Source organism: Fundulus heteroclitus, chromosome 14 (genome assembly GCF_011125445.2).
Source record: "Fundulus heteroclitus isolate FHET01 chromosome 14, MU-UCD_Fhet_4.1, whole genome shotgun sequence".
NCBI lineage: Eukaryota > Metazoa > Chordata > Actinopteri > Cyprinodontiformes > Fundulidae > Fundulus > Fundulus heteroclitus.
This window is the reverse complement of record NC_046374.1, coordinates 12613146-12628628: the sequence shown is the minus strand read 5'-3', so window position 1 is coordinate 12628628 and position 15483 is coordinate 12613146. Positions and strand designations below refer to the sequence as shown.

The following is a 15483-nucleotide window of genomic DNA, read 5'->3' as shown; positions in this document are numbered from 1 at the left end:
TTCTGAATATCAGCTATTTTGTCTATATTTTGGAATAAATAGTATATGGGAAGCACTTTGTGAAGTACTTTGAATTCTGTATCTGTATCATAAATATATTTCTAACAATGTGTTTTTTGTGTTCTTTTATTTCTCTGTGGACTTTAGCAGTCCTTTACTATCTTACTATCGGTAGGGTTTTCAACTACCTGTCGATTTCAAAAATATACAGTTGGATAGCATATCTATCCTCTGATGTTGTTATTTTACTGTACCATTTGTATTTTATATAGATAGATAGATAGATAAAACTGCCCCGCATCGGCGTTGCAGTATGCAAGGCAACAGGTGCATTGTTTGATTGTAGTATGTGACAAAAGTTGAAAATTTTTATACTTAAGATGAATACTATAATTCTTGTAGTGTAGTGGAAATCCTATTAAGGTGAAACAAATTTTGAAGCATCAGAAGCATCTTCTTAACTCAGTAAAACATATTTCTATTGATATCAAATTCTTGTCCTCATTCTGTTTTTTTTTTTACGTGCCCATTTATGACAAGAGAAAACTATGGAGGACCAATCCTGCCATAATTAAAAATACACACAGAAATAAATGAAGGACTTAATAATATAAAATGGCTTAAGAAAAGTGTCTAATAATATTAATTTGTGTGCCATTTAATGTGACAAAATAATAAAAATAAGATATTTCTTCAACAATTCATCAATTATTCATCAAAAAATATATATTTTAACTTACACTTTTATTTTTACTTTTCTTCTTGCTTTTATGCTGACTTATTTTTAACCCTTGTATTTCTGAAACAATCATACGGAGCCCCTAAGGGGACATGGAGAAAAAAAAAAAAGGAAAGAAATCCCGACTTATTATCGCGAGATCCCGAGAAACTAAGTCGAGATCTCGAGATCCGACTTATTATCGCGAGATCCCGACTTATTATCGCGAGATCCCGACTTATTATCTCGAGATCCCAACTTATTATCGCGAGATCCCGACTTATTATCGCGAGATCCCGACTTATTATCGCGAGATCCCGCGACATTTCTGAAAAATCGCGAGTTACTTTTTTGGGGGGGAAAGGCATGTTTTTATGCGGTAAACGTGGGGGAGTGTGTCTACATTGATTATGGAGGACGACTTATATCATTTTCTGCGGTCCAGAGATGTCCCAGAGGAGGATATCATGCACATGCAAAGAGACAAGGTAAATATAATCGCATAAAACATTGTTTGATAAATATTCGCTCAGTGAAAAACTACGTTTGATAGCCTTAGCATAGCTCTCAGCTCTCACGCATTGACCGTGTGACACACGCATTTCACTAACTTCACACGCTCACACGCAACACATGACATTTCACACGCAAACATGGCATTTCTCACGCATAAAAATCACAAAGCCCATCTGGGCTGCGGACGACAAAACTCCGCCTTCTGCTGAGCTGATCGGCTTCTTTCACAGCTTGTGGCCATCAGTAATTCCTGCTGCAGTTCATGTTAACAGAGCAGCAGGAAGAGTGATCAGAGTTATGAATAATTTTAGTCTTAACAGTGGTGAAAGTGAGCCGGTAAGGTCCTGTACCGCGTACACAGGAGGGGAGGGGGGGGGGGGGTGGAGCTGCTGCCAGATGAGCGGTTCATTCAGAACCAGTCATGGCTGCACGCTGATCATAAAAACAGTTCTGCTAACCAGATGCAGTTTAAAACGCCACTTGGTCAGTTTATAAGTTTCGTTTTTATTAATTCTGCATTTTGTAACTACATGCACCGTATTTCTGTGCCTCCGCGCTTGCTCCTCTCCCCCCTCCTTTCCCTCGGAGCAGGTGCTTTCTGGGCGTCAGTGCGCCCAGAAAGCACTGACGAGAGCAATAGAGATTTGTCTGGTCAGCGCGGCGACTGATTGAGAAACCTGTCGCTGTGAAAGGTGATAATGGTTATAAACTGTAACAGTCTAGAAGTGCATTGAGCTGAAAAGAGGGAGACATCAGCAGCTGGATCGTGCGTAAAGACGCAGCGGGAACCTCTGTGTGCTTCAGTGTTGCTGCTGAGGGGATCATAAAGGCTTGATGAAACTCAGCCTGATTCACCAATCAGGTTATAGATTTACAATGATAAACAACCCATAGATGAATGTGTAACAGTATAATAATTCGGTCAATAATTAAAATCTACTTAATTTTATTCAGTATTATTTGAACAATTGTGTATTATTTATGTTTTAATCCATTAACTGAACAATTAAGTATTATTATTATTAAGTATTAATATGTCTCTTTCTCTTTTTAACACAAGTAATACATGTCTACTTCATTGTCTGGTGGGATAAAAATGAGATGGAGTTGACTCCACCGGCTCTTCCAGGGTCCGGTTAGCCCCGCCCCCAAACAAGCCCCGCCCCCAAATTAGCATAATCTCACTCCTAACTTTTGATAAAAGTTGAGAGGTCTGGCCTTAGGTAAGAACCGCTTTGTATTTTATCAAGAAAAACTTGTTTTATCTGTTAAAGTTTGACCACACATTCTACAATTTGTCTTCAAAAAAGGGGGTTACTATGGCAACGGCACAACAAATTATGCGACCCATAAGTAGCAGCGATAGTGCTACACAAGAAGTCTTCGCATGGCTTTCTGAAATACAACTATTACTATATATATATATATATATATATATATATATATATATATATATATATATATATATATATATATATATATAAAGATGTGGATGTCTTTATTCTAATTATTTTTTTATTTTTTATGTCTCCAGGTGGACAAGGCTGTGCTGTCTATAATGACAGACGAACAGATGACCAATTACATCACTTCATATGGTGACAGAATAGCAGTTCTGTCTTTTTGTCAGCAAAGTACACTTATTGCAGAAAAAGATACTCTTCTCCAGAACTTAAGAGATAAAATTGGAGCACGGAAAATGAGATCTAGGACCAAAAGAGCTGTTTGTAGCACATCTGGTTTGTTCCAAATGCAAGGGGTGGAGATGGCAAGAGGAAGAAGTAAGGCAGCAGGGAGGAGTTCGAGAAAAATTGAAATTGGGTGGCTTCATTTTCACATTGATGAATACCAACAAGTGAGAACAAGAAATGGTGGAGGAACGAGGCATGCAACAGTGGATAAAACTACAACTGTTTCTCAAATTCTTGAAATGGGAAAGGAGCTTTTTTTTCCAGATGGGACCTCCACCAAAGGGGTAATTGAAGACTTTCTTTTTGAAGTTTGTGACTTCCAAAAAAATCGGATTTCTTTAGATGAAACAGTCGGAAGTCTTTATGAAAAAACCAAGCTGAAGCTTCTACGGTTTTACATGTGCACAAAGAAAGAAGAAACAGTTCAGTATTCATCTGAAGAAGATTGTCAAAGTCCTGAACAACCAAATGACATGGACTCAACCCCAACAGCTAGAAAAGGATCTTTTGGTGAAATGGAGGATTGTGATGATCAAACTTTGAATCACCTAGACTCTTCCTACAACCATTCTGGAGTTGTTGATTTTACAGATCCACCTCATTCTGGATCCACACCTCGGCAGCCCCAGCCCTTCAGCTCTGAAAATTCTGGATCTGTTCCACACATGGATGAGGGAGACACGGTTGTATGGGATCCTGAAGAGGACCTAATTGGATTGGATGATGACAGTGACATAGTCGTTGTAACACTAAATTATGACAACACTGAAGAAGTTGTACAGGTAAGATCAGAAACACTTTGGCGTGATACGATTTAGATACTTATAGAAGTGATATGTGACATTTGAATTGAGGTAAAATAGTAACATATTAATTGGTAAAATTTACATAGTTTTTTTGTGATGTATTTTTAATCAACTGTGAAATAAATATCTATCTTAAGGCAAAGGTATGAATAGTTTAACACTTGTGTTGTGTGCTGTAATCAAACATAACTGTATATATTACAATACTGTACAACTTTGTCATTCAGGACGATCTCAGCAGTCCCTTTGGACACGGTTCCCCGATACTGTTGCCTTCAGCCAGGAGTCTCTTCTCATCACAAATGCAAACCAGTAATATGGAGGCAGGACAAACTGGCCAGGTGAAATGGACAGTCAATACAACCCAGAGCTCATTTTCTCCTCTGTAATGAACAACTCAGTACCACCTTTTTTTTAAAGGTCATGCAATTATTACATCTTTTGAATTGAATACATATTTTTTTATTGAATTGAATATATATTTTTCATTTAATTGAATTGGTATTTTCTATTTAATTAAAAAAATCATATGAAAGTATTAAAGTATGGATTAAGCAGAAGGGTTAGTGTTCCACCAGATCTTCCAAAGTTCTACAAATTAGCTTGGTAATCATAACATAGTAATGAAGAGAATATTAACAAACAAATGTCCAATCTGTTTGTAGAAATCTCATATTTGTATCTGTGTTGTTAATAATGGTTATTGCTTTATCTTTTACCCAGGACTCTGGCTTGATTCCACCCGAAGATTTTCACCCAAGTTCAAGCGGTCTACTGCCCCAATCTGTTTCAGCTGGTAACTCAGAAAATCTAGCAAACCATCTACATGTGTCAATTCGCAGGATCAAGGTTGTGGAAGATCTTTTGGCTGTGTTTATGGAAAACAACCTTTGGAATCAGACTTTAAAAATGGAGTTTGTGAATGAAAGAGCAATCGATGATGCTGGGGTATCAAGGGAGGTTTACACTGCATTTTGGGAGCAGTTTTTGGAACAGTGTGAGGGTGAAACAGAGCGAGTTCCCAGGTTGAGGCCTGACTTTTGTGAGTCTGAATGGCAAGCCATTGGACACATTTGGGTCAAAGGATTTCTAGACCATGGAGTCATTCCAGTGAGGCTATCGAAAGCTTTCATTTTAGCTTGTGTCCATGGAATTGAATCAGTGGATGATGATGTATTGATCCCATCATTTCTCAACTACCTCCCTCTAGTAGAGAGATCAGCTGTTGAGAAGGCTCTACAGGGCACCATGGATCAAGGTGATGAAGAGGACTTGCTAGACCTCTTCACAAGGATGGGGTCCCACTTCCTGCCTCCCAATGAGAACATTCAGCAGGCCATTGAAACCATGGCTCACAAGGCAATTCTTCAAGAGCCAAAGTATATATTGGATTGCTTCTCCACATCCATGGCATGTGTACAAGTGGAACTTGCTGACAAGAAAAGTCTGTTGTCTTTGTATGAAAAAAAGAAGGCCTCAGGTAAAAGACTGTTACAGCTGTTTGAATCAGCAAATGTGACGCTGTCCCAGAGAGAACAGACAACCTTTAACCACCTTCAACGTTTTGTAAAAAATGCTGATGAAGACAAGGCTGAAAAAATACTGCGTTTCTGCACCGGCTCTTCTGTAATCTGTGTTGACAAAATTCTCATTTGTTTCAACACTGAAACTGGGCTTAATAGAAGGCCTGTTGCTCACACCTGTGGAGCTACCCTAGAACTTCCTTGCACTTATAGTTCTTACCCAGACTTTCGCACAGAGTTCGACAACATCCTCTCCAGTAATTACTTTGAAATGGACATAATTTGAAGTTGATGGGAGGTATTTACAGCACCTTTTTGTTTTGGTTGGAAATTTTGAATGCAGTTTTTTTTTTCTTCTAAATTTCATATTTAAATATTTAATGCATTCAGTCATATAGCAATTGATTTTATGTTTTCATGGTTTGGCTGTATGTTTTTGTTACTTTACATTTCAATTGTATTTATTTTCAAAGATACCTTGTGAATAATACAAATTAATGTAAAAATTACTTTTCCGCAAGATTTTAAGATCTTGTTTTAAGTAAATAATTCCTTAATATTGATCAAAAAGTACTGTTTATATTGGAAGATTATTTAACTTATAACAAGATATTTTTCCTATAAGTTAATTTATCTGCCAATAGAGCAAGTACTTTCTCATCAATATTAAAGAATTACTTACTTAAAACGCTATGTGTTGCTGAAAAGTTACTTTTAAGTTAATTTGTGTTATTTTAAGTGTAATAGGATATTTTCACTAGAAACTAGACCAGAATTACTTGTTAAGATTTTGTTTTTCAATGTATGAAGAAGTGCTCCTTTGATTTTATCATATTCTAACCCCTTTTTTTGTAATTAAACAGAAATGTGTTCTCATTTTCTTTCAAGATGCTGTACTACAAGACAGATCTGTTGATGTAGCCTCTGTGCAATGTTGCTTTAAGCAGAGTTTGTTCTTTCAGTAAGGTTTACTGTTTAAGCTTTTAGATGTTTTTACAGATTTTTTAAAAAGTTCATAATTGTGTTTACAACCCTTAACTTCAGAGGCAAGAAATATGCATTTTGCTTTGTATCATGTTGATTGTTTCAAATACTTTTCCTTTCTTTATAGCATTTCAAATTTTAAAAAGTTAATTAATGCAACATTTATTTTAAAAATAGAATGGCAGGACAGAGTTTATCACTTAAAAGAAGCATTTTGTTTTGATCACAGAATTACATTTTCAGATAAATATTATTTATACTAAATACCCTTATTTTCCTTTTATGTTTATCTTTGTTTGACAAGTAAGTATTTGCTTTCACAGAGTTTATTTTGATCTGAAACAGATATTGCATGTTTACAAAAGGGTTAGAAGCAGTTGAATAAACTGGCAGTTCATGAAACTCAAATGAACAATACATTTCTTCATTGTCCCTTCTAGAGAACATAATGAAATACTTTTGAAAGAAAAGAAACACAGTTTGTTTACATCTGCATGCCATTCTAAGTGGGCTTGTAAAGGTGCTGAAAAATGTTCTTGCTTGCAGTCAGCACATTTTAAAGTGATGCAATGATTGCATCTCTTAGATGCATATACAAGTTCAAAGCCTGGTAAGCGTCTGTGGGTAAGGTCAGATGGGACTCTGCCATAAGGATGTTGCAGAGGTCAAAGACATCTGGATCACATGGTTTGGTCAGTCGAGAAATGCACTCATTTTTGCATACTTCAACATGTTCCTCTTCAACAAGGCAAAGAAAGTCTCTTGTCCTGTAGAGCTCAGGTAATGCATACATCACATTGGGTCGACCACTGGGGACATTTCTGTTGTTTGATGGCCTGATGGAGTGTGCATTCCAAACCTGGGCAGTATCATCCAGCTCATCCTGTCACAAAGAACACATGAATATGAGAATCATACACACTCATCTGTTTTAAAATTAGTAAATTATAAGAGTCATAAATAGGGATAGGAATTCCTAAAAACTTTGCAATACCAATTTCATTATGATTATTAATTATTGATTTTATTTTCATCAATTCTCAATGAGTTAGAGAATAAAGTCCTTAATTTAAAATTTGCACCATGTTGTATTCAATTCAAACAAAACTGAAAGTGGCTTAAAAAAGAAGAATCCTGCAGTTAGACTACAATTTTAACATGAAATTCAACTTTTTGCACATCAACAATGTTTGCGAACACAATTTTGCATGTTTCACATCTCAGGAAAAATCTTTCAAGACTTACAGTGTCTCCAGCTATGGTTAAACACATTATTATATGTGTATTGTTATTTAAACATCTGAGAAAGCTAAGCAAATTCAAGTATGCAAGATCAAATCATGGTCATACTGATTTATTTAGTCCACTGCTTAAACTAGTGGACTTAACACATAGCATTTATGTGTTAATGAAAATGATGTCTTGCTTACAGCTAAGGAAAATATAACATTTTAGATTAGAATATTACATCACACCAATAAAAACACTAAACTCCTGCTTTAAGGTTATTTTAAAGTGCTTTTAATTTGACAGTACTCATCCCAAATTCTAATTTATTGAATATGACTGTACATATAACTGAGATTGAGACTATTCATACAGTACAGAGCTGATATTAAAACAATAACCTTGATATGGAAGCATCTAAACTTGCCTGGCAGAAGAGCCAGAGTCCATTCCTCCCCCAGGGACCCTCAGACCTCCCTGAGGATCACGGCTAAGCAACATGTCAAACACTTTACATTCAATAGTCATTTGCATGATGTGTGTTAATTTTTTGGGATGTTGGAAGGATTTGTTCCCTTTATTGTGATTCAAGCTTTGTTTGGGTCCTAGTCTTTTTTTGTAGAATATAACCACACTTTGGAACCCATAATGTGTCCTCGGTCCAAAGTAGACTGATCTCGCTATTCTGTTGAGTTCTCCAGAGTTCTGGTATGACTTTATTATTTGATCTGAATGTCAAATGAACTACGTTGGGACTATTTGTTTGGAAACACAGCGGATGCGTGTGCGAGCACCGGCCACCGGCTCTTGCTGCAGTTAAGTTGCGCAGCATCCGCTGTGTTTAAAAACAAGTAATCCCTCTAGGATCTCAGTTTGCTATTATTATCCAAACATAAATAAATTATTAAGATTAACTCACCTGTATGATCCCCATGCAGCAAAACTGAAGAAGGTTTTTGTCTAAAAATCCACCATCAAAGTAACCGTTGTCTCTGATGTCTCCAAAAAGGGACAACCAGAACTCCACACACTGGTTACGAAGGAAACGCCACCAATATTCAATTCTTTGATTAGCTGTACTTGCTCCTTCCAGGTAACTGTCAAGGGTCTCGTTTGGTTCCGTTGGTACAAGGAAACGCTGGAAACTTCTCACATGGCCATTTTCGGTTCCAAGATCACCACGTACAACTCTAGGGCAGCCATTTAAACGCTGCACCGCTTCGATGTAATACCCCCCGATCACCTTTGGATTACTACTTGTTGTGTACGCATTAAGCCAGATTATTTTTCTTGAAAACCCATCAATACTTGCGTTGATGCATATTCCATATGGTTTAAGTTTGTCGTAGGAGTCCATGTGCCAGATGAAGTTTGGTCCCTTTGAAAAGTAATTTCTCCGTCTGAGACGTCTTGCCTGCCTCAGCGCCACCCCTTGGGGATCCAATTCCTTCAACACAAAGCGCACATCTTCTTTTCTCACACGAAGTCCATGCTCTCTGCATTTAGCGTACATCCATCGGTAACCGTGAAGCTGTCCAGAGGACTGTAGCTGGTTATTAATGAATTCTACCAAAACTGCCAAGTCGGAAAAGGACTTGCGCCGAATGAGTCCCCGCGCTCTGAAAACTCTCTTCAGATGTCTCTCACTAATACTAAATCCATGTCTGCTGTCAAGCACTGATTTAATGTGTTTATACTCAAGCCCAAGCTCGAAATAAAGATCTATATATCTACCCCATGGGTGGGTGTCCTCCATCACTGTGATTAGGTCGTTATGTACTGATATCGGGATCTCGCGATAATAAGTCGGGATCTCGCGATAATAAGTCGGGATCTCGCGATAATAAGTCGGGATCTCGAGATAATAAGTCGGGATCTCGCGATAATAAGTCGGGATCTCGCGATAATAAGTCGGGATCTCGAGATCTCGACTTAGTTTCTCGGGATCTCGCGATAATAAGTCGGGATTTCTTTCCTTTTATTTTTTTCTCCATGTCCCCTTAGGGGCTCCGTACAATCATTTATTTCTGCCTCTAACATTTCTAGCTGTTTTTTTACCCAAAGGATTTACACCTGCCCTTTTATTTCCTTTTCCCCTTTTTCCACTTCGTGTATTTCTAGTTCTTGTATTTAAAGCAACATTTTTAAAGCATGTTTTTACTCCACCATAAATATTTCTTTCTATTTTATTTTAAACTTATATTTCTGAAACATATATTTATTTCTGCCTCTAACTTTTCTAGCTGTTTTTTTACCCAAAGGATTTACGCCTGCCCTTTTATTTCCTTTTCCCCTTTTTCCACTTTGTGTATTTCTACTTCTTGTTTTTAAAGCAACATTTCTAAAGCATGTTTTTCCTCCACCATAAATATTTCTTTCTAATTTATTTTAAACTTATATTTCTGAAACAATCATTTATTTCTGCCTCTAACTTTTCTAACTGTTTTTTTACCAACCCAATTTTTGCCTGCCCTTTTTATTTCCTTCTCCCTTTTTTCCACTTCTTGTATTTCTACTTGGTGTTTTTTTACTTCCTCTTTTTCCACTTTGTTTATTTCTACTTTGCGTTTTACTTCCTCTTTTTCCACTTTGTGTATTTCTACTTCGTGTTTTTTTACTTCTTCTTTTTCCACTTTGTGTATTTCCACTTCATGTATTTCTACTTGGTGTTTTTTTACCTCCTCTTTTTCCACTTCGTGTATTTGTGCTTCGTGTTTTATTACTTCCTCTTTTTCCACTTGGTCTGACTGCAGCTGTTAATGTTAATACGATGGCAGGGAGGGAGGGGGGAGAGGGGGGCGGTGTCACCGGCAAAGCTTCACAACTATTGGCTAAGGCCTGCCTCCCCGGAAACGAGCCTGCATCAGCTGACCGCTTTCCCAGAATGCACCGCGGCCGCAGCTTGCTTATGGACAGCGCTAACAGAGATCACAGTGGTAAGTTAAAAAATACCTTTTCTGCTGCTGTTGTTCTTTAAAAGTACGTTTGAGGCAACAACATTATACTTTTAAGCTTCCCTATATGGCCTGTTTACAGAGTTAGTGTGTAATTTAAAAAGAACAAGTCCGACATGAGTGGACCACAGTGATCCGCAGATTCATTCGGGAGCGTCAGAAAGCTATGGTGCGTTCAGGAGCATGGGACATTTCATATTTACAAGGAAAGAGGCATAAAACGGAACAGAACTTCACTCATACAATATTTTGTCTATCCAGAAACAGTGTGGGCTTTCTTACAATACTGAATGCTCTATAATTGTATTTCGGTTATTTTTTTATTATGCACACCTGCTAGCTTTTTATTCTGAAACTTCTAATGTCCCATGCTCCTGAATGCACCATAGCTTTCTGAATGCGCTGTGCTGTGTAGATAGATTCACGTCTGATCTTCCGCTTAAGACAAAGCTTTGCAGTTTCAAAACTCATGTCGGCTCTCACGGATTACTGTTGTGTGAATGACAAGAGACCACAACAAATAAATCAGCCATTCCTCTAGGGAACGCAAAAGTATTCTGAGGTAACGCAAAAAAATATATATTTTCCCCATGTCCCCTAAAGGGCTCTGTATACACTTCCCTCGGCCTTGTCGTGTGTCAAGTGCTGCTGGTTCTGATGCCGTTTTTTGTTGTTTTAATTCGGCAAAACGTTCATTTGTTTTGTGTTTATCTCACTGACTTGAGTTGCTTTGCTAGCCCAACTGTGCCAACTGGTAGTCATTTTAAGATTAACATGCCTATTTCCTACTTTTATCTTAAAAAAAAAACATTGAGGATGGTATTGAACAAGTGATAAGGTTGAAATTGTGACCATTTCTCTATAACTCATGGGAAAACGAAAACACAATTTTAACATAACATTGCAGGGTTAGGGTACTTTGTTGTACCTACTGACCACAGCATTGATCATTAAGATAGGAAAAGTCATTTCTGTCTGCCCACTTTTACAGTGATTAATCTATAAATTATGTGCAGTTAGTTCAGTTCATTCTTAGTGAAATGGCAAAATTAATCAATACATCTTACAATGAGAATCTGTACATTATAAAAACACCAGAGAAGAGAAGCCATTTGTTACATTTGCTATACTTGACTAGTTTTACAGGACTATACATTTTACTTTTTCTTTCTTGAGAACTATATTAATTTACATGTTAACCAGGTATAGTTTTATGATATGAAAAGGTGAGAAATTAAAAACCAATTATGGTAACATTTGGCATTTTTTATTTACAGGAAGAAACACCAACAAAACATGTGAGGATAAGGAGAGTGCTGGTGACCCTCTTCTGGCTGGCGGCGGTGCATCCTATAGGGAAACAGCCGACATCTTTGTGATGCCCTTGTGTGCCAGGTGGTGCACAGAGTCATGAACTCCTTGATGGGGATCATTAAAAAAAAATTTTCTTCCCAAAAAGACAAGATTTGGAGGGAGTGGGTGCTGGTTTTGCCCGCCTTGCCGGGATCGAGGCGCTCAAAGGAGCAGTCGGTGCCATTGGTGGGTGACGTGCGAATTGTTCCACCTGCAGAGCCACAAAAGAAATGTTATTTAAACAGAAAACTCTTCCCTTCAATCATCCTGCAGGGTGTGTGTGACGCACGGGGAAAGATTTTGAATGTTTACATCGACAATGTAGGCTTTGTCCATCACTCACTGGTACTGTGGCGCTCTCCGTTGTATAAAAATGCTTTATACCCACCTAAGGGATTTTTTTTCTACACTGCAATGGTGCGTTCCCATGCCTCCTGGACCCAATCACCTCCCTGACGCCCTATCGCCCGCCAGTTGCCATTAAGATCTCTTACCTTCTTGTCCTTAAATAGAGCCAACAATGACACAAAATTGATACATAGATTATATTAATTGGATAGAACATTAAGACATATCAGCATATTACCTAAATTACAAGTTATTTTATATTTGGTAGAGTCCAAGTGGAGGCACGCCACTACAGGCACCACGCCAAGGCAAGAAACATCACTGAGCGTGCCTTTGGTGCTATAAAGACGTGGTGGCGTTCCATTTTCTTTAGGGCGCTGGAGGTCCGCCCGACATTTGCCCCAAAAGTAATCGCCGCCTGCTGCATCCTCCACAATATTAGTATAGAGGCAGGGGACCAGCTTGACGTGGAGGAGGAGGAGGTTTACCCAGAAGAGGACGGCCATCCGGCGGCTGAAGACAGCAAGCTGTCTGGAAGCTGCCTCCGAGCCAGACTGGCAGCCCGGCAGAGCTGGCTGCATGTTTAAGTGAACAAGCCTACATGTGACCTAACCTAGATCAGTTGTAGTTATGTACACATGCTGCTTCATTTAATTTTTTTTCCACTACCTGTAAAACAAATTAAATCAGTAAATTAATTTCCATTCCTGTTATTTATCAATTGTATGTTTGTGGGTGTTCTCTTTGTCCATGGTGTTTATAAAAGTTAATTATTTGTTTTAAATCTTATGTTAATTGTTCTGAACATGTTACATCTTGACTCTGTTCCAAAGTAAAATCATTTGTATAAAATAAATGTCTTTTTACACTGTTACAATTGTTTTCTTTCCCCTCTCAATTCTCTGTGTCCTTGCTCAAAAGAAACTCACTTAGATAAGAAAAACATTTATAGATTTTATTTAAAACTTGTGAAGTTTTTCTAAAAGGGACAAATATTTATTGGCCCTTTTGGTAGCCAAAATCACACAAAATCACTAGTTGAATAGAAAACAAGTTTAGTGTCACAAGAGCTGAACATAAACATTTAGGCAGACATAAATAAAAATGACTTACTGCCATTCGGTTTTGGAGGAGTTCCTCCTGCCTGTAAATAGGCCCTCATTGGGAATACGCCAGTTGATGAGGGCCTGGGTTCCTTCTGTGGTCCCTGTTTAAAATATAAATGTCAATTATGTAATACTTCATAATAAAAGATGAACAGACAACAGAACCCACGTTAAACCTAAAAGCTAGGCAATATTACGACTGCTTCTGCTATGTGTAACTAACATGACACTCGCAGACCGAACATATTTTGTAACCTATATAATAGCTGATAACTAACTGCTTCTGCTTATGCGTTTTGTCCTTAATGCTGCTGTCGTCCTTGGGAGACATAATTTATTCCAGCAAGTATTGAGTTAATAAAGCAACTCAAGTCAGTGAGATAAACACAAAACAAATGAACGTTTTGCCGAATTAAAACAACAAAAAACGGCATCAGAACCAGCAGCACTTGACACACGACAAGGCCGAGGGAAGTGTATACAGAGCCCTTTAGGGGACATGGGGAAAATATATATTTTTTTGCGTTACCTCAGAATACTTTTGCGTTCCCTAGAGGAATGGCTGATTTATTTGTTGTGGTCTCTTGTCATTCACACAACAGTAATCCGTGAGAGCCGACATGAGTTTTGAAACTGCAAAGCTTTGTCTTAAGCGGAAGATCAGACGTGAATCTATCTACACAGCACAGCGCATTCAGAAAGCTATGGTGCATTCAGGAGCATGGGACATTAGAAGTTTCAGAATAAAAAGCTAGCAGGTGTGCATAATAAAAAAATAACCGAAATACAATTATAGAGCATTCAGTATTGTAAGAAAGCCCACACTGTTTCTGGATAGACAAAATATTGTATGAGTGAAGTTCTGTTCCGTTTTATGCCTCTTTCCTTGTAAATATGAAATGTCCCATGCTCCTGAACGCACCATAGCTTTCTGACGCTCCCGAATGAATCTGCGGATCACTGTGGTCCACTCATGTCGGACTTGTTCTTTTTAAATTACACACTAACTCTGTAAACAGGCCATATAGGGAAGCTTAAAAGTATAATGTTGTTGCCTCAAACGTACTTTTAAAGAACAACAGCAGCAGAAAAGGTATTTTTTAACTTACCACTGTGATCTCTGTTAGCGCTGTCCATAAGCAAGCTGCGGCCGCGGTGCATTCTGGGAAAGCGGCCAGCTGATGCAGGCTCGTTTCCGGGGAGGCAGGCCTTAGCCAATAGTTGTGAAGCTTTGCCGGTGACACCGCCCCCCTCTCCCCCCTCCCTCCCTGCCATCGTATTAACATTAACAGCTGCAGTCAGACCAAGTGGAAAAAGAGGAAGTAATAAAACACGAAGCACAAATACACGAAGTGGAAAAAGAGGAGGTAAAAAAACACCAAGTAGAAATACATGAAGTGGAAATACACAAAGTGGAAAAAGAAGAAGTAAAAAAACACGAAGTAGAAATACACAAAGTGGAAAAAGAGGAAGTAAAACGCAAAGTAGAAATAAACAAAGTGGAAAAAGAGGAAGTAAAAAAACACCAAGTAGAAATACAAGAAGTGGAAAAAAGGGAGAAGGAAATAAAAAGGGCAGGCAAAAATTGGGTTGGTAAAAAAACAGTTAGAAAAGTTAGAGGCAGAAATAAATGATTGTTTCAGAAATATAAGTTTAAAATAAATTAGAAAGAAATATTTATGGTGGAGGAAAAACATGCTTTAGAAATGTTGCTTTAAAAACAAGAAGTAGAAATACACAAAGTGGAAAAAGGGGAAAAGGAAATAAAAGGGCAGGCGTAAATCCTTTGGGTAAAAAAACAGCTAGAAAAGTTAGAGGCAGAAATAAATATATGTTTCAGAAATATAAGTTTAAAATAAAATAGAAAGAAATATTTATGGTGGAGTAAAAACATGCTTTAAAAATGTTGCTTTAAATACAAGAACTAGAAATACACGAAGTGGAAAAAGGGGAAAAGGAAATAAAAGGGCAGGTGTAAATCCTTTGGGTAAAAAAACAGCTAGAAATGTTAGAGGCAGAAATAAATGATTGTTTCAGAAATACAAGGGTTAAAAATAAGTCAGCATAAAAGCAAGAAGAAAAGTAAAAATAAAAGTGTAAGTTAAAATATATATTTTTTGATGAATAATTGATGAATTGTTGAAGAAATATCTTATTTTTATTATTTTGTCACATTAAATGGCACACAAATTAATATTATTAGACACTTTTCTTAAGCCATTTTATATTATTAAGTCCTTCATTTATTTCTGTGTGT

General features: G+C 37.5%; 1 protein-coding gene and 2 long non-coding RNA genes across 3 annotated transcripts in view; 2 read left to right on the top strand and 1 right to left on the bottom strand.

Moving 5' to 3' along the window:
• The window catches only part of LOC118565919 (Fc receptor-like protein 5), a 69311-nt gene that overhangs the window by 19646 nt on the left and 34182 nt on the right, over positions 1-15483 (top strand). The gene's annotated exons all lie outside the window — the stretch shown is intronic.
• LOC118565673 lies at positions 3622-4482 on the top strand. Its single transcript, XR_004932515.1, has 3 exons — positions 3622-3707; positions 3959-4072; positions 4455-4482. It is a non-coding gene; the product is annotated as an uncharacterized LOC118565673 (long non-coding RNA).
• Positions 11911-12351, bottom strand: LOC118565670. The gene is made up of 2 exons (XR_004932512.1): positions 12161-12351; positions 11911-11983 (listed from the first exon to the last, which is right to left on the bottom strand). It is a non-coding gene; the product is annotated as an uncharacterized LOC118565670 (long non-coding RNA).